The following is a 6,434-nucleotide window of genomic DNA, read 5'->3' as shown; positions in this document are numbered from 1 at the left end:
ACGGCAGGGTCCCTGGGCTGTGGGCAGCCACAGGAGGGAAAGAGCCTGACCCATCTGCTGGCGTGGGCTGCCTTTCCCAGGCTAAACTGTGAGTGGGAAATGGGCATCTGTGACAATTGAGCCATTGCATTTTGGGTCAATTACGACAGTTTAGCTTATACTGACTAACGACCACCTGATTATCTGCATTCTGAAAGGGGGAAACTGAGGCACCGGGCCTCAGGTGACTTGCCCGTGGTTACACAGCTAGTGACTGGAGTGCCAGGATGAATCCAGGCAGCTTGGTCCCCATGCTCTGTGCCTTCAGTAGGCTCTTAGGAAGGTGGGGGCAGAAGGGGGCCATGGGGACCTGGAGGCTGCTCACTGAGGGGCTGGACCCGGAGGCTGGGAGAAGACAGAGGGCAGAAGCAGAAGCAGAAGGAGGACTTAGCACTGGGGAACATGCATGTAGGGAGCAAGGGAAGGGGGCTGGTGGAGGGGAAGGAGGTGCTTGGGGTGTGGTCAGCAGCTCCCCCTTGACCCAGATGGGGCCGAGTGGAGCAAGATGGTCCTTGCATGGGGAGATGGGAGGGGTCAATACAGATGTGAGTATCAGAGACGGAGCCCATGCTGTCAGGACTCCAGGGAGCCTTGGCGATCTTCCCATCCACCTGCTGCTGAGGGGGAAAGAAGCTGGGGCAGGCAGGGGTTAAGTGGCTTGCTACAAATCCCAAGGTGCATGTGTGTTTTAACTCCAGAAGATGACTTGCTTGACGCATGCTCAGTTCCAGACTCACATCTGGAGCCCGGGGAACCCAGGGCGCCCCCGCCAGCCCCTGGCTCGCTCGTCCTGGCGTCGCCATGCCTATTAACCAGTGCACTCACAGAGAAATACTGCTGGCGTGTTAAAGACGGCGCTAATTAATCAACCAGGCACTTCATTGAGAGTCAGTGGCGTAATTGTTGTTCACGGTGGATAAATACTAATTGAATATTAAGAACATATTTGTGCAGAAGGCGTCACTTCGGAAGCAAGCCGTGCCCTTTGTCAGCCAGATGTTTGGACTCGTTATGGAGGCTGAGTCATTAGCTGGGAGCGCCCTGGCATTCGGGCTCTCTGCTGTTCCAGTAGAAGGAAGCCAGCAGGCACGGAGAGGGACAGGCTCTCAGGCAGTAAAAGGTGGGGGTGGGGAGGGTGTCGCCACCGACAGACCTGGGAAATAATGGTTTTATTAAGCAGATGGCAAATATGTTTTAAGCTTTAACTTAGGCAATTCTAGGTGTGATTTTAAGCACTGGAGGATACCTCTCTCTCTTTGAAATCCTTCAAATATCTAGTTTAATTCTAGCCAGGGAGACGGGCAGGGCGGGAACTGTAAACTCCATTTTTACAGATGGGAAAATTGAGGCTGTGTGAGGCTTGCTCAGGATCACGAAGCCACAGGATGACAGGTTCCTTGCCTCCGGCTGTGGTCTTTTCCCAGGTGGCAGGTAGCTCAGGCCTGGCCCCCAGATCCTGGGTCAGCTGAGGGGCAATGACTGTCTCCCCTCGGTTCTTTGGAGACCCTGTGTCTCAGGACTGACTTGGTGCCCAAGAGTCAAAGCCTTCCCCAGCTTTCCAGCCCTCCTTACTGGCTCAGCCCTGCCAAGACTTCATGAAGTCACGTAGTAAAGATTGGAGGCTCTGAAGCCGGAATTCTTGGAATCAGAGCTTAGTCCAACCTCTTACATGCTAAGAAATCTTGGGCAAATTACTTAAGTTCTCTGTGCCTCAGTTTCCAAATGACAAATGACAAAAAGCTTTCCTCCCCTTCCCCTCACCACACGGCAAGACACAGATATGTGCCAGGGATGCTGCTTGTTAGGAAGAACATGTGCTGCCCTCTTAGCCAGATGCTCTTGTGCAGTGCACAACCTGCCCAACTGTTCGCGGCAGCCTTGCTTCCAGGGTTGTTGTGAGAGTAAATAAGATATCATTTCTAACTTATGCTTGTAATCCTCCAATTTTCTGACCCTACCTCCTCAAGAACTGGGCATGACTTTGCTGTTACCACACACTGGTGAAAGCCTCCTTTACAAGGGCTGATAAAATGATGTTGACACATAGAGCAAGAACATGAAAGGAGACAGCTCTTATCACAGCACCAAAGGTAGCAGAAGGTCTGCAGAGCCTGGTGACAAAGTGCCCTGTCCTGTACCCTCAGAGGTCCTGAAGGAGGAGCCCTCCCTCTGACCTAAGTCCAGCCTCTGAGTCACTCGGTCTTGGGGAGAACTAGCTCACAACCTTGGGAAACTCTGTTTGGCTCCCCCAGAGGTAGGCTCTGAGACCAGAATTCAAATCCAATTACACTCAAGATTAATTGGGAGGGGACCCCAGGACAGGCTGGGAGGTGGGAAGGCAGTCCCATGGGTGGTGAGGGCTCAAGCCCTTTAGGGGCCTCTGGGAGGGGTGCAAAGCAAGCCCACGGTTACTCCACCAGGGGCTTCCAATTCAGGGCTGCCACATAGGAGGGCAGCACTGACCTGTCATGGTGCTTGGGGAGACTCCTGGCTTGACACTGAGCTGGCAGGCACTGTGTGTAAAGGGCCTAGGGGATATGGTGGCACTGAGTCCCCTCAGAGGAAGCTGAGGCTCAGAAGGGGTTAGTGTCTTTCTCATCATCACAGAGCTACTGAGTGCAGAGTGGAGTGGCCCCAGAGCCCAAGCTCCCTGGCTTGCATGATCCATGCTGTTGGAAACCCACCGGGCCCAGAGGGGCCCACAGTCTCTTGCCTGATTGTCCCAAGCCTCCCCATTTCCTCCTTTGAGGACATTTGGACCCATTTCCCCAGGGCTCCCAGTCACAGTCCTGATGGTCTTCCCCTCACACCCGGCTCAGGCCAGTGGCGGAAGTGGGGGCAGGGGATAGGCGCTGGCCTTTGGCAGCCACCCAGGGCCTCTCTCCCACTGCAGTGCCCTCCTAAGACTGTTCTTATTAGTCAGGGTCTGGGTAAGCACCCCCAGCCCCGGGACTTTCAAGGACAGATTAGGCTCTCAAGACAGGATCCCAAGGGGCACCATCAGCCAGCCAGCGGGACCACCTTCGTAGGACAGAAACTGGTTTGAGGACAGTGGCAGAGCTCCTTGGTTCCCCTCCAAAGTTCTGACGGAGGGAGCAGTCCCTGTCCACTGGAAACTCCTGGTCTGTCTCCTCTACCTTCCTGGCAGGGTAGCAGGGTCTGAAGAAGCCCACAGTGACACACAGAAACACCAGACAGCAGCTTGGCACTTGGGGCAACTTGGGGAGGGAGGGGCTGTGGTGGATTGGGCGCTCTGCTCCCGGAGTTGTCAGAGCCCAGCCCAGGCAGGGCCATGCTGAGGAGGGCGAGGCCGGGACGGTGAGAGCCAGGAGCCATCTGTGTCTCACACCAAAATCCCTGTCATTTCTTGAACCTGGCTCACAGCAAGGTGGGGATCTAAATGAGGCAGGCATTTCCTCAGGGTCCCTGGGGCTTGGTGAGATCAGCAGAGTGATTTGGGGGTGACATCAAGGAAGAGCCCTCAGAAGGGCTCACGTCATGACCCGCACAGCCTGTGGTGTTGGGTCTCTGGCAACCAAGAAGAGAGGCCAGGACCGTCCAAGGCATTGGCCCTGAGGCACACTGGGGGCCTCCCCGCTGCGGCGGTCTCCTCATCACAGCTCCCCCTGACCCTCCACCCCCTGCTACACCAGAGGAGCTCTTCTGGGAAGCTGATGACATCAGATGTGCCCCAGGAAGCCACCCACCCCCAGGGAGACAGACAGACGGGACTATTTATATGGAGGAAATGCAGCCCTGTCACCCTCCAGCTCCAAGTTGCCTTCTGCTTCCCCTGCTTCCCCCGCTCTGCACCCAGGCTGCTGCCTATATTAGGAGCTTGGCAGATGGAAGGAGCCAGGACCCTCCCCCACGCCCTGGGCTCTCTGCACGTGCCAGGACGGCCCTGAGCCAGTGGCGGCCTGGCCCACCCTTCTGGGCTGACTGCCCCTGTCTCAGACCCTAGCAGGTAAGGACTCCATGTCCGGCTGATTCGGAGGGGGGAACAAACCAAAGGGAGCCATAGAGAGACGGTGTGGAGAGGTGGATGATGGCCAGAAGATGGGGAGTGAGGAGAGGGTCCAGGGAACAGATTGAAGAGACATGGGGGTGGTGGGGGACCAAGAAGCAGGGAGGAGAGGTAAGATCTGAGAAGGAGGTATAGAGCAGAAGAGAAGCCCGAGGTCTCAGGGGTACACATGCCCCCACACACCAGCATGGCCACTGTGTGCAAATTAGGAAAAGGCGCCCTCTGTGGGAGGACTGAGTTAGAAAAGGATGTAAGTCAAGCGTGTCTGCCTGTGAAGAAAGTCACCCCTCTTCCCAGAGGATGTGGCTCCATGCCAGGTCACCCAGCTTGGGGAGCAGGCTTGCCTATTGTAGTCCCATCCTGGCCTGGACAGATTGTGCCTGGCAGCCTGCTCCTGAGTCCCCAGCAGGAGGAGGGGCAGAGGGGGTCAAGCCTGCCTTGGGGCCTGAGCTCAGAGCTGGAGGCTGCTTTAGGTGGACCACGACATTCAGCTCCCTGGCAGCCAGATTCTGACCATCCAAGAGGCAATCCGTTGAACCATGTTGGCTACTAGACAAGCAATTCTTACCATCCCCCCACGGAGGATTCCAGGCCCACCAGGGAGCCCACGCTCACGAGGAATCCACACAGTGTGCTGCCAGCAGAGGGGCCCACAGCGAGCTCCAGCCTGGTCTACCATGAGGTCAACAACCAGACCCCCGCACCCCACTTCTGGTATCAGGAGCTGTTTTGCTCTCCCAGAAGCCCTAGAGGCAGGACGAGCATCTAGCTCTGGCTCAGCATCTCAAGCCCCCCTGAGACCCCTCCTCTGTCCCCCATTTCTTCTTGTATCCAGCAAGGGGGTGTCTCTGACCATCCGGGTGATTGGGGGTGCTGCAGCTTTGATTCCTGATTATGTTCCATGGCTTTGGCCCTAGGAGGTGGGAGACTGAAGTGCAGTTTGCATTTTAATAAAGAAAGTTGTATTTTGGTCATTTGCATTTAAATAAAGTGCCACTTCCTCCCTCCCTGCCTCTTCGGGCTGATGGTGGCACCTTTGGGAGTGGGCTGCCTAGGCCTTCCCTGCCTGGCCCCTTCAGTCAGCCTCAGTGGGGGTGATGGGAAAGCAGGGATCCTCCTGCCATTATTCAAGGACTCTCCCTGCGGGGCTCTGGAGCCCAGGACCACGTGCCCGCGTACGTGTGTGCCGACCCAGGATGCACATGTGCAAACCCACGAGGGGACCCCTGCGTGAAGACATTCACAGACACCACGCACTTAGTACATGCACTCACACTCAGCCACCAAAAGTGACAAGATGCCCTCTTGCCTTGGGCTGGCCCAGCTACTACCCCGTCCTGGGGAGACCAACCCTCAGAAACTTACAGCTGTCTACCCACAGACCTACTGCTCTGATGATCCCAGGCTCCTAACTCTGGGCTCAGGAGAAGGATGACGTGAGTCAGGAGGGGCTGAGATACCTGGCGCAGCAGGGATGGTGAAGTGATGGGGATCACTACCTAGCATCACCCCAGTGTCCCTAGGAGCCCCCCCACGCCAACTCCAGCTCTGCTGAGCGCATCCTGGGGCTAAATGTTTCCTTCTTCCTTTGACCTTTTGTTGCTCCCCAGTGGCTGCAGATTTGCTTTTCCTGGCTAGAGCTGTCTCCTGAATCAGCTCCCTGGGCTGCCTCCCCGCCAGCCTCCCATACTCTCCCAACTCCAAGTTTCTTCAGGACAGCATTCTCTCTCCTCTTCACGCCCTCCTCTCGGTCCCCGCCTCCCCATCTCTGCCAGCTGCGCTGAGGGAGGAGCACAGACGTTCACAGCACGAAGACCAGCCTTCACTCCCAGCGCTGCACGGGGACAGCTGCGCCTATTCCTAGACGTGTGAGGATTAACAAGTTCCAGAGTCAAACGCTTGGCTCCAGGTTGGGGCTCAAGAAATGCAGAATATCAGACATCGCTGCAGAGCCCTGAATTCACACGGTCCTCCTCTACAGGGTCCCAGCATAGCCTCCGAACCAACCACCACCGCAGTCCATCATAAGGGATGACAGCCCGGCCTGGAGGCTCTGTCCCGTCACCCCCTGGAGCCTCCAATTCCTCCAATTCCTCCAATTCCCCATAGTGCCCATAGTGAAATGGGCACTATGAAGTCTGCCTCACCTCCCTCCAAGAATAGAAGGAGCTGATCGGCGAAAGTGTGCTCGTGCTGGGGAAGTTATGAGGCAGAATAGGAAGGCGTGCCAGGGCTGCTTGGGGCCCTGGAGGGATAGGCCCCTTGCTGGGTGGAGGTCCCGGCCAAGAACAATGGGCATTTCTCTCCCCAGCAGCCAGGACCATTGGCCATCCCAGGCCCCAGTGGCCGTGTACCTGCTATACCCAGG

Source organism: Lontra canadensis, unplaced genomic scaffold (genome assembly GCF_010015895.1).
Source record: "Lontra canadensis isolate GAN:19392208 unplaced genomic scaffold, GSC_riverotter_1.0 scaffold219, whole genome shotgun sequence".
NCBI lineage: Eukaryota > Metazoa > Chordata > Mammalia > Carnivora > Mustelidae > Lontra > Lontra canadensis.
The sequence above is the reverse complement of the archived record's forward strand: the minus strand, read 5'-3'. Positions refer to the sequence as shown.